Source organism: Bubalus kerabau, chromosome 1 (genome assembly GCF_029407905.1).
Source record: "Bubalus kerabau isolate K-KA32 ecotype Philippines breed swamp buffalo chromosome 1, PCC_UOA_SB_1v2, whole genome shotgun sequence".
NCBI lineage: Eukaryota > Metazoa > Chordata > Mammalia > Artiodactyla > Bovidae > Bubalus > Bubalus kerabau.
Window position 1 is genome coordinate 43,258,806 of NC_073624.1, and position 27,500 is coordinate 43,286,305.

Below are 27,500 nucleotides of genomic sequence, written 5' to 3' on the forward strand. Positions count from 1 at the left end.
GTCCAACTCTGTGACCCCATAGACTGTAGCCTGTCGGCTATAGACCAATGGCTATAACACAAAACACCAAGCATTTTGCCTACTTTATCTGGTCTCTCACTTTATCTCTTCACTTTACTCTGTTGCTGTGAACTAAGCATTATTATTGTTGTCATACTCATTGTATCACTGAGCAAAGTGAGCTTGAGAGAAATAAAGTAAGACCTCACATCTTATAAGTGATAGAAATGAGATTGTACCCTAGTCCTTTTTTAAAAAAATTATTTTTAATTGGAGGATAATTGCTTTACAATATTGTGCTGGTTTCTGCCATACATGAATCAGCCATAGGTATATGTATGTCTCCTCCGTCTTGAACCTCCCTCCCACCTCCCATCCCATCCCACCCCTGGTCCTTTTGAATCCAAATATTGCACCTATCATTTTACCTTCTTAGTTTATATAGAATCATTTTCTGAAAAAGGGATGGCTTTTCTCGGTTTGCCTATCAATAAGTGTGTGTGGAGGAGTCCTACAGCTTAACTATATGGTGGACATTTTCCAAAACCTTTGTTTACTTTGCATAAACAAAGAGTTGATTTAGGCTTCTGAATTGTCCTCAAAGCTTCTAAAGGACACTGTCCATCTTCCATTTTGAATCTCTTTGGTGTGATGGAGGGGATTCCCTCATAACTCAGTTGGTAAAGAATCTGCCGGCAATGCAGGAGACTCTGGTTCGATTCCTGGGTGGGGAAGATCTGCTGGAGAAGGGATAGGCTTCCCACTCCAGTATTCGTGGGCTTCCCATGTGCTGGAAGAGCTAAGGGCCCATCAGTAAATGGAGCACCACAGTTGGGGGATTCGGGGAGGCTCCATAGGCTCCACACTCCCTGGGAGGAGGAAGGGTCATTGGCTCACAGACCCTGAGCTCTAGGGTAATACCATGAGCTGCCAGTTCCTTTCCCCCACCACTATCACACAGCAATGTGAATGCACTGTTTTCAAGAGGATTTTATTTCTATTATCTCATCCCAACTGCAAACACTATTCTCAGAAAATTAAGTTGTGAGAAACCTCTTTTCTACCCTCCACTTTGTGTGCTGGTACAAGAAAGGTAACAATATAAGCCACCTCCTGGTTAATTGCAGTTAATTCATGCCTGGTTCCAGGCTTATTGTCCACAGGAACCAGATCATTTCTCAATCTCAGTTTTGCTTGCGAGGACATGAGCTAAATTCTGTGGAATGATGATTATCTGTGAAAGATTCCCAGGTGATGGGGTTCAGGGCACTCGCAAGGGGCTTTCAGAGCTGAACTTCAAATGTGGGCTTTTTGTTTCTACCCCCGCTCCCTGTCCCTGTTCTTAGAGGCTGACAATTGAGGGCTGTTGTCAGAATATCTGTGATTGTTTCATCATCTACATCTATCTCAAGGACAATGAAACTACATCTATAAAGACACAGAGCTTTTCTTGGAATTTTGGGTTTAAACTACCAAGAATCTGCCATTTATTGGCTCTAAAAAGTTATGAATTACTTAACTTCTCCTGGTCTCAGTTTCTTATTTTCCTAGTGGAGATAATAATAATAAAAACTACATCAGAGTTTCTTATAAAATAGGTAAGTAATAAGGACCTGCTATCTTATTGGAGCACAGGGAACTCTACTCAGTACTCTGTAATGACTTATATGGGAAAAGAATCTAAAAAAAAGCATGAATATATGTATCTGTATAACTGATTCACTTTGCTGTCCACCTGAAACTAACACAACATTGTAAATCAACTATACTCCAACAAAAAAATTTTTTTAAGTGTAAAAAAATAAAAGATGGTGGTCCAGTGGTTAGGGCTCTGCACTTTCACTGCCAAGGGCCAGAACTCCATCCACTGGTTGGGAAACTAAGATCCCACAAGCTGTGAAGCATGGCTGGGAAAAAAAAAAAAAAGATGAAAGGAGGTAATATCTGTGAAATTAAGATGCTTGTTAAAGGTAACTCCTGTACTTGAGTTAATTATTATTAGTTCTTACTAAATGATACTTTGGGGCAAGGATAAATTTTACTAGGTATTCCAATCACACCACCCAGGCTACCTTGGGACAGAATATTTCTCATTAGTATAGTATCTAAGGAAAATGGAAATTCTTTCCAAAGAACAAAACTATAAAACCAGAACACAACACAAAGACAGATGTAAACTCTGACTCACAGTTAAATGATTCACGAAAATGAAGCATTCTTCTGTCAACCAGAAGGAGTAGGATGAGGAGGAAAGGTCATCGACAAAAGCAGCACACAGCTGGAGTCAGGTATTACCCTGCCCAGAGAAGAGTGCCTTCTGTCAGGCTGCTTCCTGGATCCTGCCTGTACCTCCCCTATGCTTTATCTCCTGCTCAGTGGGAATAATTCTCATTTGCATTCAATGCATTTGCATCCATATGCTTTATTATGGAGGAGGAAATGGCAACTCACTCCACTATTCTTGCCTGGAAAATCCCATAGACAGAGGAGCCTGGTGGGCTACAGTCCATGGGGTCCCATAGAGTTGGACATGACTAAGCGACTAACACACATGCTCTATTATCTTTCGTATTTAAATCCTGCTCCTCTTGACCCCATATTCTCTCTTTGGTCACAGTACCATTTCTCTGCCTCCCACGGTGAAAGTGAAGTGAAAGTGTTAGTCGTTAGCCATTCCCTTCTCCAGGGGATCTTCCTGACCCAGGGATCAAACCTGGGTCTCCGTCATTGCGGGCAGATTCTTTACCGTCCTACCATCCGAGCCACGAGGGAAGCCATAGAGGGTTTTGTTGTTGTTGTTTGGCTATGCCATGCAGTTTGTGGGATTTTAGTTCCCTGATGAGAGATTGAACCCCAGGCCTCCCGGCAGTGGAAACACAGAGTCCTAACAACCACTGGACTGTCAGGGAATTCCCTAAATAGAGGTTTTGAAAGCACTGTCTACACTTCTTCCTAACTCCATTGCCCACATCCCATTGACTCTTCTACCCTTTCCAGTCTAGCTTACCCTCCCACTGCTCCAATGAGGAAGCTCTTGATGAGGCCACCGAATTCAATAAATACCTTTCCATCCTCATCCTACTGGACTTCACAAGGAATGGCTCCTCGTAACACTCTCCTTGTGGAATCTGTGACACTACCTGCTCTTGGTTCTTCTGCCACCTGTTTGGTTGTGCCTTTTCAGTTCCCTTTGTTAACACACTGTCTTATACCCAACAACTCATTGCAAAGAGTTCCTTCAGTCCTTAGGTTCTCCTCTTGCTCTATACTCTGTTCTTAGGCACTCTCAACTATCCTATCCCAATTGCTTTTTTCCAGTAATTCACAGATTTCTACCAGCAGTCCAGATCTTCCCTATATCACGAGACTGACTATCCAACTAGTATTTCCTATCTCTACCTGAAAGTCCTCCAAGAATCTTAGACTGAACATGTTAAACCTGAAATCACTCTTTGATGCTGCTTGCCTATCTCTTTGCAACATCCATCTTTATTATTTCTCACTTCAGTTAGGCACTACCAACCATCAAAAGTTCAAGCCAGTAACCTGAAAGTCATTCTCAATGCCTCCCTCATGTAACCTATGATAGTACACCAGGCCCAGAGCCATAAATTCTGCCTTCAACAAGTGTCTCAAATGCAGACATCTCTGCTGTCACCCATCGTCTTCTCTCATCTGAACTATTGCAAACAACCTCCTAATTGGTCTCTCTTTTCTCTATGTCCTTCAATCACTTCTCTTTCTTCAGATCAGATCAGTCGCTCAGTCGTGTCCCACTCTTTGTGACCCCATGAATCGCAGCACGCCAGGCCTCCCTGTCCATCACCAACTCCCGGAGTTCACTGAGACTCACGTCCATCGAGTCAGTGATGCCATCCAGCCATCTCATTCTCTGTCGTCCCCTTCTCCTCCTGCCCCCAATCCCTCCCAGAATCAGACTCTTTTCCAATGAGTCAACTCTTCGCATGAGGTGGCCAAAGTACTGGAGTTTCAGCTTTAGCATCATTCCTTCCAAAGAAATCCCAGGGCTGATCTCCTTCAGAATGGACTGGTTGGATCTCCTTGCAGTCCAAGGGACTCTCAAGAGTCTTCTCCAACACCACAGTTCAAAAGCATCAATTCTTCAGCGCTCAGCCTTCTTCACAGTCCAACTCTCACATCCATACATGACCACAGGAAAAACCATAGCCTTGACAAGACGGACCTTTGTTGGCAAAGTAATGTCTCTGCTTTAGAATATGCTATCTAGGTTGGTCATAACTTTCCTTCCAAGGAGTAAGCGTCTTTTAATTTCATGGCTTCAGTCACCATCTGCTGTGATTTTGGAGCCCAGAAAAATAAAGTCTGACACTGTTTCCACTGTTTCCCCATCTATTTCCCATGAAGTGGTAGGACCAGATGCCATAATCTTCGTTTTCTGAATGTTGAGCTTTAAGCCAACTTTCTCACTCTCCACTTTCACTTTCATCAAGAGGCTTTTGAGTCCCTCTTTACTTTCTGCCATAAGGGTGGTGTCATCTGCATATCTGAGGTTATTGATATTTCTCCCAGCAATCTTGATTCCAGCTTGTGTTTCTTCCAGTCCAGCGTTTCTCATGATGTACTCTGCATAGAAGTTAAATAAACAGGGTGACAATATACAGCTTTGACGCACTCCTTTTCCTATTTGGAACCAGTCTGTTGTTCCATGTCCAGTTCTAACTGTTGCTTCCTGACCTGCATACAGATTTCTCAAGAGGCAGATCAGGTGGTCTGGTATTCCCATCTCTTTCAGAATTTTCCACAGTTTATTGTGATCCACACAGTCAAAGCTTTGGCATAGTCAATAAAGCAGAAATAGATGTTTTTCTGGAACTCTTGCTTTTTCCATGATCTAGCAGATGTTGGCAACTTGATCTCTGGTTCCTCTGCCTTCTCTAAAACCAGCTTGAACATCAGGAAGTTCACGGTTCACGTATTGCTGAAGCCTGGCTTGGAGAATTTTGAGCATTACTTTACTAGCGTGTGAGATGAGTGCAATTGTGCAGTAGTTTGAGCATTCTTTGGCATTGCCTTTCTTTGGGATTGGAATGAAAACTGACCTTTTGCAGTCCTGTGGCCACTGCTGAGTTTTCCAAATTTGCTGGCATATTGAGTGCAGCACTTTCACAGCATCATCTTTCAGGATTTGGAATAGCTCAACTGGAATTCCATCACCTCCACTAGCTTTGTTCATAGTGATGCTTTCTAAGGCCCACTTGACTTCACATTCCTGGATGTCTGGCTCTAGGTCAGTGATCACACCATTGTGATTATCTTAAGAGAGGTGCCTTGGAACATTAATTAGTTGGGAGAGACTCTAGGATCTTTATATCAGGCCTTTGCCCATCTCTCTAGGCTCTTCTTAGGCCACTCTATGCCCACCCTAGTTATTCTTCAGCCATGCTTCTCTCTCATTTCTTGTCAAGCTCCTTCTGGACACAGGGGTTTTGCATACACTGTTTCCTTCATGTGGATTCTCCTTTTGTCTCCTGCCTTACTACCCTTCCCCATACCTGGCTAACTTCTATTCAACTTCAAGTCTCAATAGTCTCAGAGAGGACTTTCTTGACCTTCTGATCTAAAATTCTCAATTCCCATAACTTTTCCATCACATTTACTATGATTTGTACATTTAGTAGTATATTTATTTGTTAAATATCTTCAGTATATAGTCATTCTTACTGCAGTGCCTAGGACATCGAAGGCTCTTAATAAATATTTGTTGAATAATGAATAGATTAATATTCTTCTGATAGGCATGTTCTGTTATGAAAACAGATATCAAAGCCTGGTGCCAGTAAACAGTTAAGTCATTCAACTCATGTCAATACCCCTTGCTAGGATTCTAGGCTTGTCAACCAGCCTTTTGATAACTTGCATTCTCATTTCTAATTCAAGTATCTTCAGGTCCCACAGGGTCATAACTGAGTCTACCTGAGTTTTAACACCAAGTTTTCTGATTCGGTGGCTCTCCTGTAGCAAGCCACCTGCCTCAGCCCACAAAATGTCCCCAGGTATGTCTCAGGGTTCCCTTCTCTTTTGAAGAGAAGGGTTCCAGCCCCTCTGCTTCTCTGGGGGATGTTATCCTTCCCAAGGGGCTCTCTCCAGGGTTTTCCCCAATGACACAGCCCTCAAGGATCCACTTAATGCTCTTTATCTTTTGTCTTCTTCTGGGACTCTTTTCCTTCCAAATCATAGGTCCCAAGTCAAACTTGTTTGAACACAAAGAAGGCCTGATTAATTCTCATGACCCTGGAAGAGCCGAGGCTGAGCCTGGGGAAAGCCGGGAGCCGAAACTCCCAAGCTCTGGCTCTCTGGCCCTCATCTCAGCTTCTTCCCTTTGGTGGCTTCATTGGGTCATCCTGTAAACAAGTTCTTTCCATTTATTTGGGGACATAGCACAGCAGGTCTAAAGGTTTCATGCCCAAGTACCACATACCAGTGGGGGAAGGCTTCCCCCACCCTGACTCTACTTAGAGAAATCTGAGGGAAGGGTGTTAGCTGACCAGCCACAGGCCTTGCTTGAGTCCTGTGTGGCCAGAGGTGTGGAATCTCAGGTTTGGAATGAGGGGACAGAAGGAGGATGGTGCACTACCAGAAGAATAAGAGTGTGGGAGGCAACATCAGAATGCCCACCATGCATTCTGGAGAAGTTGCCTGTTATGGGCTGAATTGTGTTCCCCAAAAGACACTCTGAAGTCCTAAACCCCAGGACCTCAGATGTGACCTTATTTGGAAATAAGGTCATTGCAGTTGTGTTACAGTTGATCTTTGAACAAAGGAGTTGGGATGGGGGTGGAGGGTTAGGGACAATGACCCAGTTGAAAATCTGCATGTAACCTTACAGTTTGCCCCCCATATCCTTGGTTGCACATCTGTGGACTCAGTCGACTGTAGATCATGTAGTACTGTGGACCCATGCAGTTTGAACCCGTGTTGTTTAAGGTTCAGCTGTAGTTAAGATGGTGTCACACTGTGAGTCATTACCTCTTATAACTTGTGTCCTTATAAGAATTATTCTCAACATCATTAAAAAATGATGAGGGAGATTTTATTCAGGTACCATCACAGGAGGGGGTTTTTGCAAGTATGGAAGAGAGCTTGGGCTCAGTTTTGAACACAACAAGGAAAAGTGGAAATTTATAGCAAGAAATCAGGGTGGGAGATGGTCAGTGGATGGAAAATTAATAAGAGGAAAAGGCAACCTCTCTTACTGGCCAGAAGAGAGATCTTTGATTAGGTTGACTCAGTAACTGTTAAGTTGGGCCATTCTATTTCTCATTGGAACTGAATAATTTGGCATTCTCTTTTATTCATTCCTGTTTTTGAGCTTTGTTAGTGAGTTAGTATCTGAGTTCTTTTAATTTGGGGCTACTGATTAAAGATTCCTAATCAGCAAAAGTGGAAGCCAAACCTCTTGGGCATATATGGAGGGGCAATCAGAAAACCAGGTGATATCTGTCTCCGTGACATTACCTTATTCCTTTCCATTTGAATGTCTTCATGGATAAAATGGACTCTGCTCATAACACTCTTACTGCCCATGGACCCTGCCTTTCAGTCCTAATTGAGGATTAGAACTAAATGTGGCAGTTTTTCCACTTTATCCCTAAAAGCTGCTCTGATTTCATCTCTGATTTATTTTTATCCTATAAAAAGTAAAATGCTCCGAATAGATTAACTCTCCTGTAATTTGGTGGTTGCATCAAATTCCCAAGGATATTTGTCCTTGGGCATAATTTTTTATACAACTAAGTAGTTATGAGCGTCTATAAGCGGGCATGGATACTTGACTTCCAATGAGATGCTTTACAACATGATAACCTTATGCCATATGTTAAGCAAATATCTTGGCTGTAATTCACAGGCAACTGACACATTAATAGATCCTCTGCCGTTCTCATTGTGGAGACTCTGTGCTAGTGGCCTTTGTCTACTGTGAATCTGACAGAGGGGCAGGATTAGCTCACTGATGCTTGGAACACAGTTGACAAGGGATTTCATGAAAACAAAGCCAAACAAACGAGGCAGCTTCCACAGGCACCTGGCTGAATAAATTAAAGTTGATTGAATCCTCTGTTACAACGATGACAGAAAAGGAGGTAAAATATGCCTCTCTTAATGAGTTTCTTTACAATCATTAACTATTTAAGACTTGCTCTTCCAGGAAAGCAGCAACTTTGCACGACACCTTCTACTGATTCTGGGCCCCAGAGGTATTGCTCACGCTTTCGGCAAGCAGAGTCACTAGACAACATTGCTTCCAAGCTAGTGCTGGCAAAGAACCCAACACTCTCTTCCCCTTGGCCTGCCCTGCCCTACTGAGTGGCCACAAGGGTATGGACTCAATGAGGGAGAAATTAAATATTCCAGAAGGAAAAAGACTGAATCGAAGTAACAGTCTATAAAGAACCATGAGAATAATGAAAATATAAGTACATCTTCTACATGAAGAAGAAAAAAAAAATAGAATCAAGGTTTACTAATACACTTGGCATTAATAAACACTCTGCCACTGGATTTAACATTATTTATGGATCATTCATTTGCTATGAGTTGGCATTACCAGCAAGCATGAGGTACTCAAATGCAAAAGTACAAAGGAAAAGCCATTTTCACTTTGTAAAAATGAGCGCATACAAGATTACACAAGTGCCCTGTGGAATGGTGAAAGTCTGCATAGTGTGGTTTTTAACGGAGTCACACCTGTCCAAACAGAAATCCCCATCAACCTGCCATTGTGCTTGCCTCCACTGAGAATATCCACAGACAGTGTTCTTCAAAAAGAGAGCAAGGTCAGTTTCAGAAGAACTGGGTTCAAATACACTGAGATTTAAATGTTACCTGGGGCTGAAAGGAGGTTAGTTTTTGCCCATTACTAAATTGTGGTTGGCCAGAGGGTTAGCTACTACTCTTTGTGGACTGATGTTTGATTTTTATGTGGGATTGGGGTGCCAACCCCAAATAGGAAGTGATACAACGGTTGTAAGAGAATAGAGTAAACAAAGCATGTGAAACAGCAAGAGAGGTGCAGAGAGGCAGCATGTGTAGTAGGAATACTCACTAAACCAGCTCCAGAAAACTGGTATGACTGCCATTTGCTAAACTATATACTTTTTCAGCAAACTACCTTCATTTTGTGAGCCTCAGTTTCCTCATCTGTAAAACTGGGGTCATTGGACTATTATCAGAATTAAATAGGATATATATGTAAACACAAACATATGAGACACAGTTTGCACATGAAAATACAAACTTCCCAACTACCTTGCTACAGGATAAGCTGCAGTTGTGCAGGGGAGCAGGGTAGGGCGACCGGTGGAGCATGCAAGGAGCTTCTGAAGTGCGGCCAAAGTCAGAGACCACTGCTTTAACTGATTAATACTAGGCTTCATGTAACTATTATAATCAGTGCTAGACCTCACCCGGGGCTTTTGGCAAACTTTCTCTGTAAAGGGTCAGTTAGTAAATATTTTAAGCTTTGCGGTTCAGGGTCTGTCTCAACTACTCATCCCAGCAGAGCAGAAAAGCATCCACAGACAAGTAAGAATAAGCTTGATAGTGTTCCAGTAAAAGTTTATTTTTGGACACTTAAATTTGAATTTCATGTAATTTTCACGTGTCATGAAATACTATTCTCTTTCTGATTTGATTTTTTCCAACTACTTAAAACCGTGAAAACAATTCTCAGCTCATGGCTCATACAAAATACAAAACCAGGTGACAGGGCTGGATTCGGACTGTGGCTGAAGTTTGCTGACACCCGTTATGGATGCTGGATTCTTTTCTTTATATTTGTTATCTTCTTGAATTCAAATGTCCATCTGTCATGAGAATGTCAGGAAGGGAACTCATTTTATGGAAGAGAAAATTGACCTTGGGATCAGCTGGGTGACACTGGCAAGTTTCTTCACGTTTCTCGGCCTCAGCTTCCTCATCTACCTTGCAAGCTTGGTACAGAATTAAGTGAGTTCAGACACATAAAGCACATGTACCTAACACATGGTAAGTGCCTCACAAATGTTAACTGCTATTAATACTTCCTCAAGCATTAAAAAACTCTTCTACAACATGATATTTAATGACAGCATAGCTTTCCATGTAGATTTTCATGATTTACTTAACAAAGACTCTAAAGTTGAACTTTTAACTTATCCTTTATTTTCTCTCTTCAAAAGGAACTCATAATTACTTTGTGGAAAAAATTTAAAGTGGAGATAAGAAAAATAAAAATTGCCCATAATGCCATTACAGAGAAATTATAACTGCTATTAAAACATGATGATGTATGTTTTTCCAAGTTTGTTTGTATTTTTAAATAAAGGTGGGGGAATTCCCTGGTGGTCTGGTGGTAAGTATGTCATGCTTTCACTCTCGAAGGCCTGGGTTCGATTTCTGATTGGAGAACTAAGATCCCACAAGCCACACAGCACACCCAAAAAAGAAAAATAAACAAATAATCAAAGTAGGGGTTACACTGGACATACTGTTTTATAACATGGGCTTTCATTTATCACGATAGTGAACGGTTTCTTGACCGCTCAGATCCTGATTGTGAGCTCCTGGTCTCTGCTTCTATTATCCTAGACTAACACATGGCTGCCCACTGCTCATGTCTATTCCCGTAAGGGAGACTGGGCTGACCATGTGGTCCTCTTGGTATTATAGTTTCTTACTATGAAACTATAAATTGGCAGCTGGTTTTGTACATAAGTTTCTTAGGAGTTTAGTTACTGTTAGCTCCCACTGTAAGCCCTAGTGATTACCTCCAATACAGCAAAATAGGGAGTTTGGGGATCTTCAAAGCTGAGGATCTGGGCATTATGACTTAAATAAAGTCAGGCAGTCCTGACTGCCTGAGCAGTCTGAGCAACCAGTCAAATCCTGTCAGCCTCCTTCCCTGACATCTTTATTTTGCTTTCTTTAAGTGTCTTACCAATGATTATACGTGATGACTGGTATTTATCATTTTAAATGGAACGACTCTAAGTGGCTGTGGTGAAGAGCAAGTTCAGACACAGTTGCTAGAGACTAGGTGAGAGTAGATGCCCCTTTGGAGTATTATTTGAAGTGCTGACTTTATACAAAAATGCCAGATTACCTCTCCCACTGTTAAAATATCTTGTTATACTTCCCCTTCCTCTTTATGGTATCAAGGAAGTAAGTATGTTGACTTCAGGACTCAAATTTTGATCTGGTTTTGATTAAACCTAGGTTTACCACCCTATGGTAACTTTTCACATTGTTGAGAAAAAGATGAACAATTACAATGAATTTTCTGTGGGTGTAGATGCTTCTACAGTCGATTTAAATATCTAAAAATCTCACCACAGTGTGTCTGACTCTTCTCATCACGCAGGCACTTGGCATGCTCTAGACCTAAACTGGACTGATTTGAAAAGACTACTGACTTGTTATTTGACCCCCTGTGTATACTCTGGGCAGTGAAAAGAAAGTCGAATGCACTTAATTTTTGAAGTCAAGCTGTTTATTGATCTGGAAATTGAGTCTGTATATCTGCTGCTAATGGCTGAGTGCGTTTGTATGCTCTCAGTGACAGGGCCAAAGCAGAGGCACAGGGGCCTGAATACAAACATGAAAAACACCTTACCACCTGGGAATCGGAGGCAGGTTCAGGCACATCCATTCCTTGTGCATTTGAGCAGCTGTTTCTACTGTATTGCCCAGAACAGCAGATGAGAGTCAGATTAGAAACCAGTAAAACAGTGGTCCCCTAACCCTTCAATCTTTTCCTACTCCACCTCCTGCCAAAAAACCAAACAAAAAACCTAAAGTGGCACTTTGTCAACTAGACATCAACAATCTTATTTAGCCTAATTTCCAAGGAAAAATTACAAGGATGGTTAAAGTCCTTTTAAAACACACAAGAAGCAATTATTGAACACTTACTACTACAGATGCCTTGCATAGTCATATTCATGGTTTATTTCACCTAATCACAGTACTGGGGCAAACAGCTTTTTAGCTGACCTCATCCAGAGGATGAGGCCTAGCTGGCTAGTAACACAATCAGGGTCAGATATCCTAAATGACAAAATCCAGCTTTGAAAGCAGACCTGCACCCTCAAACTTGTGTGCTTCCCATGACTACACTACCACATTCTAGAGCAGAAGCTTTTTAGCCACAGACAGCAGCTAGCAGAAAGCCACTGCAGGAGGAAGGGCCCAGAGGAAAACTGCTGGGGGTGGGGCAGGGCAGAAGCCCATGCCATGCGTGCGTGCAGTGTTATTTAGAATCTTTTCTTCTGAAATAGAGAAGTGTTCATACCCAGGCATGTCTCTCAAACATTCATTCATCCAGCTTGGGCACAATAGAGATGTCGGCTGGCTGGCAGCAGGGGTGGGGGGCGGGGCCTCAGGAGCTGCCACCTTCCTGGTACCGCAGGCTTAGGGCCGGAAGTGCTGATACCTGCCCTGAGGCGGGTGCTGGGAACCAGGAACTGTATTCAGAGCTCAGGGATAGGTCTGAGATAGCGAGTGACCTGTGCCTGGAGTCACAGGAAAGTGAAAGCAGCAGGAAGCACTCTGGGCTAGTGGGGTTTTTGTTTTGTTTTGCTTTTTGCAGGGCCTCCCCACCACACCTGGAACAGTGTGACAGTTAAGTTGGCTGGAGGAACTGGGTGGCCCTCCTTCCCTACCTGCCATTCAGCTCCCCCTACTCTGATCCCTCGAAAAAGCATGGCCTGAGGCTGTGTGCGAAGGAGCAAAGAGAGACTCCATTCTCCACCCTCCTCCTCAGGGAGGGCAGTGGGCCCACAAAGGCCTGTGGGGCCAGTGTGTACTGGCCGGGAGGTGGGGACTGCAGGCGTGGCTCTGCTGCCTGAGCCTCTTCCTTGGGGCACGTGCTCTGTGTGATGCCGTGGTGTGCCAAGGTGTGGTAGGAGCAGGGTGGGCTTCAGGGTCTCTGGAAGGAAATGGACCTTCTTCCCTCCTATCCTACTTTTCCCCAGAGTCGGCAGTTTGGAGGCAGAGATCAGGCAAATCCTAATTCTATTTCTAAAGCTAAGTTCTGATCATGACAGGTGGAAACTGGAACTCAGAAGGACCCTGAAGTTGGTGTGGAGGAAGGGCAGGGGTCCAGAGGTGGTGCTGGTAATCTATTTCTCTGTAATAAATTAACAAAAGCAGAGCTGCTTCAGGTCAGGAATCCAGGTGTGGCTTAGCCAGGTGCCCCCAGGCGGAAGGCCTTTCATTTATTATCTGTTTCTTGGGGTCAGGAATCCAGGTGTGGCTTAGCCAGGTGCCCCCAAGGCTGAAGGCCTTTCATGGGGGGGGCGGGGCACTACTGCCATTGGCCAAGGCTGTCCTCTCAGCTGAAGGCTCAACTGGTGGAGAACCCAGTTCTGAGCTCACTCTTGCGGTTACTGACAGGAGTCAGTTCCTCACAGGTTGTTGGCTGGAGGTTACTGACAGGAGTCAGTTCCTCACAGGTTGTTGGCTGGAGCCCTCCCCTCCGTCACAGGGCATTTCAACAGGGCAACTAGCCTCCTACAGAGCAGGTAAGGTGGGGGAGGGTGCTTGAAAGCAGCAGCCTGTCACTTTGGCCATCCTCTCTTCTCCAGAATCACATCAGGAAGTCCAGCTCACACTCAAAGGCATGAATAGCAGGAGGCCATCTCAAAGGCTCTCTGTCAGTGTCTCAGCTGGGACCTGAAGAGTGAAGAGAAATTGACTAGGTGAAGAGGAGGGGGTGGGCAGTGGCCGGTAGGGTGGGCTGCAGCTGTAACTCAGTGTGGCTGTGGGGAAAGTGCCTTCCTTGGGAGGAGAGTGTGGTAGAGAGACCAGCAGGACCCAGAGGGTGTGTAACCTTTGAACCCAAATTTGTGAAGGTGAACTTTATCCTGGGAGGATGGAGAACTTAAAGCTGGAGACTAAAATTGATTATACTGTTGTGGAGAGAATGAGGCAGGCCATTGGGGAATTTTGGTCTAAGGAGTGACTGAAGGGACAAAATGGAGTCTAGAGATACGAAGGAGCTGGAATTCGTGAGGCTGAGAGACTGACTGTCGCCACCTTGTAGGATGCAAGTTCAGCAGAGTCTCTGGTATCCCCAGGTTTCTCCTTGAATAATTTGGAAGAGCCTTTCTCTGGGATATGAAACACAGGGGACAAACATGGTGAGGAGCTCAGTATTTGAAAAACAGGGAGTGTGAGGTGCTTTGCGGGACATCTGAGAGTAGGTGCTCTCTAGGCAGCTGACATGGGCATCTGGAGGGCTTCCCACAGCAAGAGTGAGAGATGCAGATTAGAGAACAGTAAGTACCCAATGGCGATCAATGATCGATCGTGGGAGTGGATAATATGCCCACCAGAGTTTCCAGGACACCTTGAGCAGCAACAGTGCTTTGAAAGACAGTACAAGAAGACAGGCCAGTGAACAACAGGAAACCCCAAATAGGCTGCCAGGAAGGAAAACCAGGAGTCATAGGAACCAGAGAGAACACAGGGCAGTAAGTGTCAAGCAAGGACTGCAGAGCCTGGAGAGCTGAAGCCTGGGCCAAGTGGGGAGGGAGGTGAAAAGGAATGTTCTCCAGAAATGCAAAGTGATTCAATATTTTAGAAGTTAAAGCTGCCATTTCAAAATCCCATTTTAAAAGACAAACAAAATAGATAAACATTTAGGCATCAGTTCCCTAAGAGATCACCACAAAAGTCACAAGTGAAGTCGCTCAGTCGTGCCCGACTTTTTGCGACCCCATGGACTGTAGCCCACCAGGCTCCTCCATCCATGGAATTTTCTAGGCAAGAGTACTGGAGTGGGTTGCCATTTCCTTCTCCAGGGGATCTTCCTGACCCAGGGATCGAACCCGGGTCTCCTGCATTGCGGACAGATGCTTTACGGTCTGAGCCACCAGGGAATCCCAAAAGATCGCCAAGGAGGCTTAAAAACAAAACAAAACAAAAAACAGTTCCAGGGGATGTCCCAATCCTATAAAATTAGTCTCTCAAAAAGGAGGCAGGGGCAACTGTAATTTTTTTTCTAAAAGTAGCTAAATAATTTTGAAGTGTAACAAGATTTTGAAATCACTCATTTAAACCTCTAAGAACTACTGGTTCATATTTGGCTTAAGCTCTTTCAGAAGAATTAAAGTGACATAAAAATTCGTAGATTGCTGAGCTGCGAGAAGCTGATTGTTAAATTTAAGACTTTAATAGGAAATTTAAAGCAATCAAGAAAATAAACTCCCCCACAAAGCTAATTAAAAAAAAAACACCCACCAACTATAAAACACATCTTGTATGTTTATTATCAAGAAAAATGGTAATGATGGCAATTAAGACTATAAATTTAGTTGAGAGTAAATGAGAGCTAGTTTAGTCAATAAAACTGCCTGTAAACATTTGTAAAATAGTTCTCCTCCTCCGTATGGTTTGTAAAAGAACCCAGTGGACCTCAGAAGAACTGGGGCTGGTTCCTGGCTCTAGCAGGGTGGGAAGTCCTCATTGTTTCATAAACCAAGAAAAGCTCCCCAGCTCGTGGTTGCCTTTTCTCTGGGAAAACCACAGGCTCCCTTCTCAGTACTCTTGAGAGCAGACTGGGCTGCATGGTTCCCTCCACTTCCTTACTGCTTTCCTTTGTCCCTGGAGATTTAACTGTGAGCCTCCAAAGTGCATTAAAAGCCCCTTCCAGGTCCTTCGGGGATCCCTGTCCTCATAAGTTCCACAACCAAAGAGCAGCCTTTCACATACAAACTCTCTAGACCCCACCTTGGGCCCCTCCAGACTGGCAGCAGACCCCCAAGGACTTACCTCCTATCTTGTGGAAACATGTTTCACAGTTCACCACTCACCCCTCCCCTTTCTCCAGGACTTTAACTTGAAATAGTTTTCCCACTTCTGCCTTCTCTTGTTGTCCTTAAAGACACGTATACTGGTTTTTCATTAGTTTTAAAATATTAACTCATCAGGAAATGAAAGTAGCAGAGGGAAAGGCGTAAATCACAGCTCCCCTCCCTGGCCCAGGGGGAGCCTCTCTAGGAAGGCTCAGATGTTTACATCTTCAGGTCAAATTGCTCCCAACAATGGTTGCCCTTAGGTTTCCCCTTTTGGGGCAGAAGGTGCCTAATTTCACTGGTCTCCCACCGCACACAAGTATTTCTCCGGGCTCCTTATAGCATTTCTTTAAAATTACTTCAATGTCAGTCTTATTAGTCCACAAAGAAAGGCAAATAAAATACTTTTGTTTTATCAAGATGGCATAAATAAATAAAATGAAGCCTGTTAATACCTAGTTAGAGCCAGCTCGCTGGGAAGCTGACTCATTCTTGCAGCGCTGGAGGGGTTCTGAATCTAGAGCCTTAAATGTGTGCATACCCTTCACAGTAATCCCACATCTAGGAAAATATCCTAAGGAAATAATCAAGAGATGCAGTCAAGGATTTAAGAACAAAGAATATTCAGGGCAAAGCCATAACTGAGAAAAACTGGAAAAGAAAGACGTACGTGCCTCCCAGGTGGGGCTTGGCTCCACAAACCCTCCAGCACCTCGATGGTGGATGGGGCGCGCCCAGCCACGCGGTCATTCAGGTGGCAAACGTTTACTAGGTACTCTGCATTAGGCACTTGGCTGGGTAAACAAAACAGGTTAAGTCCCCGCTCCCCCGCCCCTGCCCGAAGATACACTCAACTAAAATTCATGATCTAAAACAATTCTAAAATTGTTTACATTGTGTTTTTTGGGGGGAAGCCGATTACACACTGTATCACCCCCCACTCTTTCAACCCCTGCCATAAGCAGTTACCAAATCCGAATATTTTTTCCTTCAGTGGCTTTCCCTAACCGACCTCTTCGTTCCTTTTCAAAAGCAGATCCTAAGGCTCTGAGGTAACCTGATAACAGCGGAAAGAACACCCACATGGAAGTCTTCCGATTGGTTTCTAATTTCAGGAAGTTGCCGACTTTGGGCAAATCACTTCACCTCTGGGACTGTTGCTTTCTTTTTAACCTTTTATTTTGTATTGGGGTATAAGCTGGTTAACAAACAGTGTTGTGATAGTTTCAGGTGAACAGCAAAGGAACTCAGCCTTACATATACATGTATCCATTCTCCCCTCCGGGATTGCTTCTAATCAAAATAAAAGGCTGGCCTTCATCTTTCTCGGAGTCCAGTAATTTTTGACTCTGACAGAACCATCCGTAGATGAGGAAGTCTCAGCCCGTGGCTAAAAGGAGGGGGAGGTAGGGAACCCCTTGAGGCTCTGCGCATTTCTGTCTAGGGAGTTCCAGAACACCGACAAGGTAAGGGGCCGCCTCCCTGGAAGGGGGGCAAAAGTATAGAAGTAGGCGGGCCTGTGGCTGGGGGAGGCCGGGAGGTGGCGCAGGCCCCGCCCAGGCCAGCGCTCTGCGCGCCGCTCTCCTGCCTCTGAGCCGACTCCAGGCCCACAAGGTTGGTAAGCAGGCAACGTCCTTCCTTCCGGTTGTTATTTAATGTTAATAAAAAAAACAGCTCATAATTATTGGGTGCTTCCAGGTGCAAGACAGTGTGTCGGTGGTTTAGTTACCTCACAACCAAAGTACGAGGTTCATTCTGCTAATTCCCATTCTTAGGGCAAAACGGAGGCTTAGGAAGTTTACAGAATTGATAGAAGTTACGCGGGTAGTCGCAGGGTCCAGGGCTCTTCACTTGCATACTGCCCAGTCTGCCTCTTTTCCCGAGAGGGCAGTATGACAGTCTTCCGTTTTACCCCTCTTTCCTGCTTGAGAAGACTGGAACTCGGTTCATTATGTTGGTGAGAATTTGTTGACTACCAACCGGGAGACTGGGTGGCCGAAGTTTAGGAAGTTTACGGCTCATCTTGGAATCTGTTGAAGCCCCCTGCTTTCACTAAGAACCCCCTTCCTCCCGGCCCCTCGTACCCAACAGCTTTTCCCTGTCCGGTTAGGGTGAAGGGTCAGCGCTGAAAGGACAGTCAGGAAGGAATAATCCTCATCTCTTCAAAAGGAGAAAGAAATTTGCAACCCAGAGGAGCTCTGCTCTTGATGCTCAGTTTGTACTTTAACCCTTAAGACCTGCTCTGAGAAATTTCCTGTGACCTGTTAAGCTTTGTTGCTACTAAGCAGTACGGAGTTTTGACATTAAGGTCTACTTAATTCAGGAATCTAGATTCTATGAGCTCCTTGAAATTGTACTGAAAAGTAGCTTGTGCATAGGTGTATTTTTCTAGGGTGAGTGTTTATAGCTCTCCTTGGATTCTCAGAGGGGCTTAGAGCTGCCCAAAAGTTAAGAACTCGAAGTGACATGTTCAGTTAAGTTCAGTCGCTCAATTGTGTCCGACTCTTTGCGACCCCATGAATCACAGCATGCCAGGTCTCCCTGTCCATCACAAACTCCGGAGTTCACTCAGACTCATGTCCATCGAGTCAGTGATGCCATCCAGCCATCTCATCCTCTGTCGTCCCCTTCTCCTCCTGCCCCCAATCCCTCCCAGCATCAGAGTCTTTTCCAATGAGTCAGCTCTTCTCATGAGGTGGCCTAAGTACTGGAGTTTCAGCTTCAGCATCATTCCCTCCAAAGAAATCCCAGGGCTGATCTCCTTCAGAATGGACGGGTTGGATCTCCTTGCAGTCCAAGGGACTCTCAAGAGTCTTCTCCAACACCACAGTTCAAAAGCATCAATTCTTCAGTGCTCAGCCTTCTTCACAGTCCAACTCTCACATCCATACATGACCACAGGAAAAACCATAGCCTTGACAAGACGGACCTTTGTTGGCAAAGTAATGTCTCTGCCTTTTTTTTTTTTTTAATGTCTCTGCTTTTGAATATGCTATCTAGGTTGGTCATAACTTTCCTTCCAAGGAGTAAGCGTCTTTTAATTTCATGGCTGCAGTCACCAACTGCAGTGATGTTGGAGCCCCCAAAAATAAAGTCTGACACTGTTTCCACTGTTTCCCCATCTATTTCCCATGAAGTGATGGGATGCCATGATCTTCGTTTTCTGAATGTTGAGCTTTAAGCCAACTTTTTCACTCTCCACTTTCACTTTCATGAAGAGGCTTTTGAGTTCCTCTTCACTTTCTGCCATAAGGGTGGTGTCATCTGCATATCTGAGGTGATTGATATTTCTCCCAGCAATCTTGATTGCAGCTTGTGTTTCTTCCAGTCCAGCGTTTCTCATGATGTACTCTGCATAGAAGTTAAATAAGCAGGGTGACAGTATACAACCTTGACGTACTCCTTTTCCTATTTGGAACCAGTCTGTTGTTCCATGTCCAGTTCTAACTGTTGCTTCCTGACCTGCATACAGATTTCTCAAGAGGCAGATCAGGTGGTCTGGTATTCCCATCTCTTTCAGAATTTTCCACAGTTTATTGTGATCCACACAGTCAAAGCTTTGGCATAGTCAATAAAGCAGAAATAGATGTTTTTCTGGAACTCTCTTGCTTTTTCGATGATCCAGCGGATGTTGGCAATTTGATCTCTGGTTCCTCTGCCTTTTCTAAAACCAGCTTGAACATCAGGAAGTTCACGGTTCACGTATTGCTGAAGCCTGGCTTGGAGAATTTTGAGCATTACTTTACTAGCATGTGAGATGAGTGCAATTGTGCGGTAGTTTGAGCATTCTTTGGCATTGCCTTTCTTTGGGATTGGAATGAAAACTGACCTTTTCCAGTCCTGTGGCCACTGCTGAGTTTTCCAAATTTGCTGGCATATTGAGTGCAGCACTTTCACAACATCATCTTTCAGGATTTGGAATAGCTCAACTGGAATTCCATCACCTCCACTAGCTTTGTTCGTAGTGATGCTTTCTAAGGCCCACTTGATTTCACATTCCAGGATGTCTAGGTCAGTGATCACACCATCGTGATTATCTGAGTCGTGACATGTGGGTGCTGCTAAAGAGGAACAGAGATGCAAATCCGGCGGGAGTGGACAAGGGAGAAAGGAAGATGGAGGAGAGGGGTATTCAGGTAAGACTTCACAAAGAGGCGGGATTCTGGTATTGGGGGTGGGGAAGCTGACATTTCTTGCATTCTTACTGTGTGCCAGGCATTGTTCTAGACCAAAATTTACAAGGATTAGTTTGTTCTCATAACAACCATATGAGGCAAATAAGATTATTGGTCTGGCTTTGTAGATTCATTCATTTAACAAATATTTATTGAGCGCTGTGTGTCAGGCACTGTTCCCAGAGCTACAGCAATTAACAAAACGATCAAAAATGCTTCCTTTGTGGAGCTTGCATTCCTGTGGGGAAACAGATGAGGGAACCAGGTTCCCAGAGAGTTAAGTGATAAACAAGGGTCTTCAGCTAGTAAGCAGCAGAGATTTGCAACCAGGCAGTATGGCACCAGAAGCTGTACCGCTTTATTTATTGATTTATTTTTAAGGAATGGTTAATAATTTTAAACAATTGAAAGCTTAAATTTTCTGTGCAACAGAAAATCCCCAAACCTAAAAGGAAAGTGAGAAAATACTGACATCATATAGACCAAAGAATAGCTCCAAAATGTTTTTAAACTATAAGTCAAAGCCGCATATTAAAAATGAATGGGAAAAGGTTACTAAAATAACTCAGAAGAGGAAATACACAATCAATAATGTTGAACACTGGCTTCCTGAATTATCATCAAAACTTTCTGTTTATTGCTTGCACAGTAAGGAAGAGCTTTACCTTGACAGAGTCTTAGTAACCTATCAGAGGGCAAAGGGTGGAGTTTGGATATTTACTGAAGTTTTGGAGATTGGTCTAAGGCAGAACTTTCCATGGGGAAGGGGGCTTGGTTAAGTTTGCATAGGATCATGATACAATAATTTGGGATTAATGGGCACACTAAGGGTCCTGCAAGGGTTTTAAGGAAAGAAGATTAAAGAGTCACTATAACATGCCAGAGACATTACTTTGTCAACAAAGGCCCATCTAGTCAAGGATATGGTTTTTCTAGTGGTCATGTATGGATGTGAGAGTTGGACTGTCAAGAAAGCTGAGCGCCCAAGGATTGATGCTTTTGAACTGTGGTGGTAGAGAAGACTTCTGAGTTCCTTGGACTGCAAGAAGATCCAACCAGTCCATCCTAAAGATCAGTCCTGAGTGTTCATTGGAAGGACTGATGTTGAAGGTGAAACTCCAGTACTTTGGCCACCTGATGCGAAGAGCTGACTCATTTGAAAAGACCCTGATGCTGGGAAAGATTGAGGGCAGGAGGAGAAGGGGACGACAGAGGATGAGATGGTTGGATGGCATCACCGACTCAATGGACGTGGGTTTGGGTGGACTCCGGGAGTTGGTGATGGACAGGGAAGCCTGGCATGCTGTGGTTCATGGGTTTACAAAGAGTTAGACACGACTGAGCAACTGAACTGAACTAACAACATGCCAAGTAGAAACATAGAAGCAAAAATGCAGGTTGTCTTTTTTGAAAGAATGTGTAACTGTGACTGCAGTTGTATGCCTGCGGTTCTTGATGCTGGCGCTTCTTGGGTCTGTCTAGATTTACCTGACCTCTTCTAGCCTTTGGCATCAATGCCTTCAGTGCTTGTGGATAAAGACGTGATGAAACTAAGCAGCTTATAGAATGAGGTAGAAGGGAACGATTGATAAATCAAGTTACTGGGTTTTTCCTTTGTTTAATATTACATTTTAATTATAATGTGTGTATTCTCAACTTTTCAGTTATATTTTTAAAAAAACCTTGAGGTGTCATTGACTTTCAACAAGTTTCGTATACTTAAAGTATGCAATTTTGACATGAGTATGTACTCATGAAACTTACCACTGCAGTTAAGATTATGAATATATCTGTTACCTCCAAAGTTTCCTTGGGCTTCTGTTAACCCCTCCCTCCAGGCCCGTCTCCAAGCAGCAACTGATTATCTTTTGTCACTACAGGTTATTTGCATGGCTCTTTTTTTTTAAATTGTTTGCATCTGTGTTGTTGCATGTATTAATAGTTTACTGCTTTTTATTGCTGAGTAGTATTTTATTGTATGGATATACCACAAATTATTTGTCCACTTATCTGTTGATTGTATGGTTGATTCCAGTTTTTGGCTATTACAGATGAAACTGTGATTAACATTCATATGCAAGTATTTTTGTGGACATATGATTTTATTTCTTTTCAGTAATTAATTACTTCTTAATAGAATGGCTGGATCATACTATTGGTATATGTCAAAGTTTTTAAGAAACTGTCAAACTGTTTTCCAATGTAGTTGTACTATTTTACATTGCCGTCAGCAGTGTATGAAAATTGATTATTATACATCCTTTACCATTATTTGGTCTGGCCAGTCCTTTCAATTTTAGCCATCCTCAGAGGCGTGCAATGGTATCTTATTTTAATTTGCATTTCTCAGATAGTTAATGATGCTGAACATCTTTTTGTGTGCTTTTTGCCATCAATATGTCAGGAGGGCTTCCTGGTGGGTCAGATGGTAAAGAATCTGTCTGCAATTCTGGAGACCCTGGTTCAATCCCTGGGTCGGGAAGATCCCCTGGAGAATGGAGTGGCAACCCACTCCAATATTTTTGCCTGGAGAATTCTATGGACAGAGGAGCCTGGTGGGCTATAGTCCATGGGGTCGCAAAGAGTTGGACACGACTGAGCAATTAACACAAAAAATGTCTTCTTTGGTGAAGTATCCTTTCAAATCAATTGTCACTTTTTGTTGTTGGACTCTTTATTGCATTTTGAGAGTTCTTTATGTATGTTGGATACAAGTCCTTTATCATATATGTGATTTGCTAATGTTCTCCTAACCTATGGCTTATTTTTACATTTTTCTAAAAGTATCTTCCAAAATGTGTACATTTGGGCAGAGACTACTTAGTCTGGGGCCTGGCAGATTTGTTCTCGTCTCCTTTCAGATCAAATATGCTCCACTAGATCCTTGGTTAGGCCAAGAAACATACAAGGTTGGTTTCTTTCCTTGTATTTATTGGAGCTGGAGCTACTGGAGCAGCACGTGTGCATTGTATCTGGCATTGTCCAATCAGTTGGAACAGAAAGAATAAGCCAGAAGAAACTGAATCCCAGTGATCAAGGTAAGTTCTATTCAGTGACTGTGGATTACAGTAAGTTGAAGAAAGAAGGTCCAGACTCCTAAATGAAATGTTTGACTATAAAGCTGCTTAGAATGAAGGTCTTCCAGAAGTCATTTGTAAAATTTTCTATTTAGCCAGGAAATATTTCCCCTTTAAATGCATGAAATCATGATTGTGTATTGTGTTGAGGGTTTACACTAATTAATATATGTCTGAAACTTGAACAAAAAGCATACATACATTCTTAATTTTTGTTTAGTCAAATTTATCAGTTTTAAGGACTGTATTATTTGTCATATCAGAAATCTTTGCCTAACCCAAGGTCATTTACTCTATATTCTATCAGTTTTTTAATTTTAAAATTTACATTTGTATCTGTGATCCATTTTGAGTTGATTGAAAATATATGCTGTGAGGTGTGGATCAAACTTCATTTCTTTTGCATGTAGTTATTCAATTGTTCCAGGGCCATTCACTGAAAAGACTATCCTTTTGACACTTAACAACCTTTATAACTTTGTTGAGCAATTGAGCATATATGTGTGGGTGTGTTACCAGACTTTTTGTTCAGTTGACCTAGATTTGTCTAGCTTTACCTTAATTTCCCCCACACTGTATTAATCACTGTAGCTTTAAGTATAAGCACTAAAGGGGTTCCCAGGTGGTGCTAGTGGTAAAGAATCCACCCGCCAATGCAGGAGGTGAATCCCTGGGTCTGGAAGATCCCCTGGAGTAGGAAGTGGCACCCCACTCCAGTATTCTTGCCTGGAAAATTCCGTGGGCAGAGGAGCCTGGCAGCTTACAGTCCACGGGGCTGCAAAGAGTTGGACATGACTGAGTGATTGAGCACACACACACACAAGTCCCCTACACTTGAATCTTCAAGTTACAAACTTTCAGAGAGAGAGTGTTCTGTCAACATTAGGCATGAGTGAAATTGCCCTTTCTCTCCTACTGCTGATGATCCTTCAGCTTTACCACCTCCCACCTTCTCTCCCTACAGTCACTAACTCTTCTTGCTTATTCACTTAATGCCAGCCTCTGTATGCCAGCTATTGTACTGTACTACTGCACTTTTCGAAGTACTGTACTGTAAGATTAATAATGTTTTATTTTTTGTTTTTATGTATTCTTTATATTAAAAGTATTATAAACCTATTACAGTATAATACTATATAGCCAATGGTGTCAGCTGGGCACCTAGGCTAACTTTGTTGAACTTACAAACAAATTGGACTTATGAATGTGCTTTTAATATGGAACTCATTCATATGTAGGGGATTCACTGTATTGAAATCAGGTAGTGTAAGTCTTCCAAGTTTCTTTTTAAAATCTAGTTCCATATAATTTAGGCTCTTCTAGGGCTTTCAAATTCCATAAATTTTAGGAACAGTTAAGTTCTGTGAAAACGATTGCTGGGAGTTTGAATTAGGTTGCGTTGACTCTATAGATCAATTTGGGGAGAACTGACACCTTAATAATACTGAATCTTCTGATCTAGGACCACACTATAGTTCTGCATGTATTTAGGACTTTAGCTTTCCTCAGTAGTTTTCAGTGAGTGAGTCTTGCCCATTTTTTGTCAAATTTATCCCCAAGTATCTCAGATTTGTAATGCTGTTGCATATAGAAATGCAATTAATTTTTGTACCTTGACTATATATCTTCCGACCTTGCTAATCTCACTCACTAGCATCAGTAAGTTTTTAGTAAATCCCATAGGATTGTCTGTTGATAAATGGACAATCATTAATCTGTGAATAAAGACAATTTTATTTCTTTCTTTCCGATCTTTATGCCTTTTCTTTTTCTTATTTTATTGCACTGATTAGAAACTACAGTACAATGTTGAATAGAAGTGTTAACAGTGGATATCTGCCTGTTCTTGATCTTATGGGGGAAGCACTCAGTATTTCATAAAGGATGATGTTAGCTGTAGATTTTTGCAGATGATTTTAAGCAGTTTCTAACCCATGAACCCAGTATATCTGATGTGAGGAAGATATGAGGAAGAATTTTAGGTTTTTTTCCTAAATCTTGAATGAACAGTCAGATCAGATCAGATCAGATCAGTCGCTCAGTCATGTCCGACTCTTTGCGACCCGATGAATCACAGCACGCCAGGCCTCCCTGTCCATCACCAACTCCCGGAGTTCACTGAGACTTACATCCATCGAGTCAGTGATGCCATCCAGCCATCTCGTCTTCTGTCATCCCCTTCTCCTCCTGCCCCCAATCCCTCCCAGCATCAGAGTCTTTTCCAATGAGTCAACTCTTCGCATGAGGTGCCCAAAGTACTGGAGTTTCAGCTTCAGCATCATTCCTTCCAAAGAAATCCCAGGGCTGATCTCCTTCAGAATGGACTGGTTGGATCTCCTTGCAGTCCAAGGGACTCTCAAGAGTCTTCTCCAACACCACAGTTCAAAAGCATCAATTCTTCAGTGCTCAGCCTTCTTCACAGTCCAACTCTCACATCCATACATGACCACAGGAAAAACCATAGCCTTGACTAGACAAACCTTTGTTGGCAAAGTAATGTCTCTGCTTTTGAATATGCTATATAGGTTGGTCATAACTTTCCTTCCAAGGAGCAAGCGTCTTTTAATTTCATGGCTGCAGTCACCATCTGTAGTGATTTTGGAGCCCCCAAAAAAAAGTCTGACGCTGTTTCCACTGTTTCCCCATCTATTTCCCATGAAATGGTGGGACTGGATGCCATGATCTTCGTTTTCTGAATGTTGTGCTTTAAGCCAACTTTTTCACTCTCCACTTTCACTTTCATGAAGAGGCTTTTGAGTTCCTCTTCACTTTCTGCCATAAGGGTGGTGTCATCTGCATATCTGAGATTATTGATATTTTTCCCAGCAATCTTGATTCCAGCTTGTGTTTCTTCCAGTCCAGCGTTTCTCATAATGTACTCTGCATATAAGTTAAATAAACAGGGTGACAATATACAGCCTTGACGCACTCCTTTTCCTATTTGGAACCAGTCTGTTGTTCCATGTCCAGTTCTAACGGTTGCTTCCTGACCTGCTTATAGGTTTCTCAAGAGGCAGGTCAGGTGGTCTGGTATTCCCATCTCTTTCAGAATTTTCCACAGTTTATTGTGATCCACACAGTCAAATTTGACTATTGGCATAGTCAATAAAGCAGAAATAGATGTTTTTCTGGAACTCTCTTGCTTTTTCGATGATCCAGCGGATGTTGGCAATTTGATCTCTGGTTCCTCTGCCTTTTCTAAAACCAGCTTGAACATCAGGAAGTTCACGGTTCACGTATTGCTGAAGCCTGGCTTAGAGAATTTTGAGCATTACTTTACTAGCGTGTGAGATAAGTGCAATTGTGCGGTAGTTTGAGCATTGTTTGGCATTGCCTTTCTTTGGGATTGGAATGAAAACTGACCTTTTCCAGTCCTGTGGCCACTGCTGAGTTTTCCAAATTTGCTGGCATATTGAGTGCAGCACTTTCACAACATCATCTTTCAGGATTTGGAATAGCTCAACTGAAATTCCATCACCTCCACCAGCTTTGTTCGTAGTGATGTTTTCTAAGGCCCACTTGACTTCACATTCCAGGATGTCTGGCTCTAGGTCAGTGATCACACCATTGTGATTATCTGGGTCGTGAAGATCTTTTTTGTATAGTTCTTCTGTGTATTCTTGCAATCTCTGCTTAATATCTTCTGCTTCTGTTAGGTCCATACCATTTCTGTCCTTTATGGTATCTGTGATTTTCTTGAAGAGATCCCTAGTCTTTCCCATTCTGTTGTTTTCCTCTATTTCTTTGCATTGATCGCTGAAGAAGGCTTTATTATCTCTTCTTGCTATTCTTTAGAAGTCTGCATTCAGATGTTTATATCTTTCCTTTTCTCCTTTGCTTTTCGCTTCTCTTCTTTTCACAGCTATTTGTAAGGCCTCCCCAGACAGCCAATTTGCTTTTTTAGAATTTGTCAATTTTTTTGCCTCTATTGGGGTGAACCTATAACTTGCTTTTATTTTTTTAGTCTGTAAGTATGGTGAATTAAATTGCTTGATTGAATGTTAACCCAACCTTGTTTTCCCTAATAGATCCCAATTATACATGACATATATTTGTATCATAGAATTTGAATTAATATTTTGTTAAGAATTTTAACACCTACCTTCATAAGAGTTCTTGGTCTGTATTTTTCTTTTCTTGTAATTTGTTTGATATTGGTATCAGGGCAGTGCTGAATTGTATCCTCTCAGAATTCATGTGTTGAAATCCTATCCCCCAGTACCTCAGATTGTGACAGTATTTGGAGATAAGGTCTTTAAAGAGGTAAGTTGAAATGAAGTCATTAGGGTTGGCCCTAATCCAATATGACTGGTGACCTTAGAGGAAGAGAAAGTTAGGACCAGACATCCACTGAGAGAAGACCATATGAAGACAGAAAGAGGACAGCCATCTGTAAGTCAAAGAGAAAGGCTGTGGAAGAAACCAGTCCTGCT

At 42.7% G+C, this 27,500-nt stretch overlaps 2 long non-coding RNA genes across 8 annotated transcripts in view; one reads left to right on the forward strand and one right to left on the reverse strand.

The window, feature by feature from the left end:
- Nucleotides 1-11,466: 11,466 nt before the first annotated feature.
- LOC129646687 (uncharacterized) lies at nt 11,467-17,276 on the reverse strand. The gene is made up of 4 exons (XR_008712125.1): nt 16,785-17,276; nt 16,486-16,609; nt 16,271-16,389; nt 11,467-11,786 (listed from the first exon to the last, which is right to left on the reverse strand). It is a non-coding gene; the product is annotated as an uncharacterized LOC129646687 (long non-coding RNA).
- LOC129646683 (uncharacterized) overlaps nt 13,160-27,500 on the forward strand; it is a 31,896-nt gene continuing 17,555 nt past the window's right edge. For 3 of the 7 annotated variants that reach the window (XR_008712121.1, XR_008712119.1, XR_008712122.1), the window contains exons 1-3: nt 13,160-13,541; nt 19,818-19,951; nt 22,852-23,028. This is a non-coding gene — a long non-coding RNA (uncharacterized LOC129646683). The remainder of the gene's footprint in view (nt 13,542-19,817; nt 19,952-22,851; nt 23,029-27,500) is intronic. The other 4 variants (XR_008712124.1, XR_008712118.1, XR_008712123.1 and 1 more) reach the window with 4 other exon arrangements.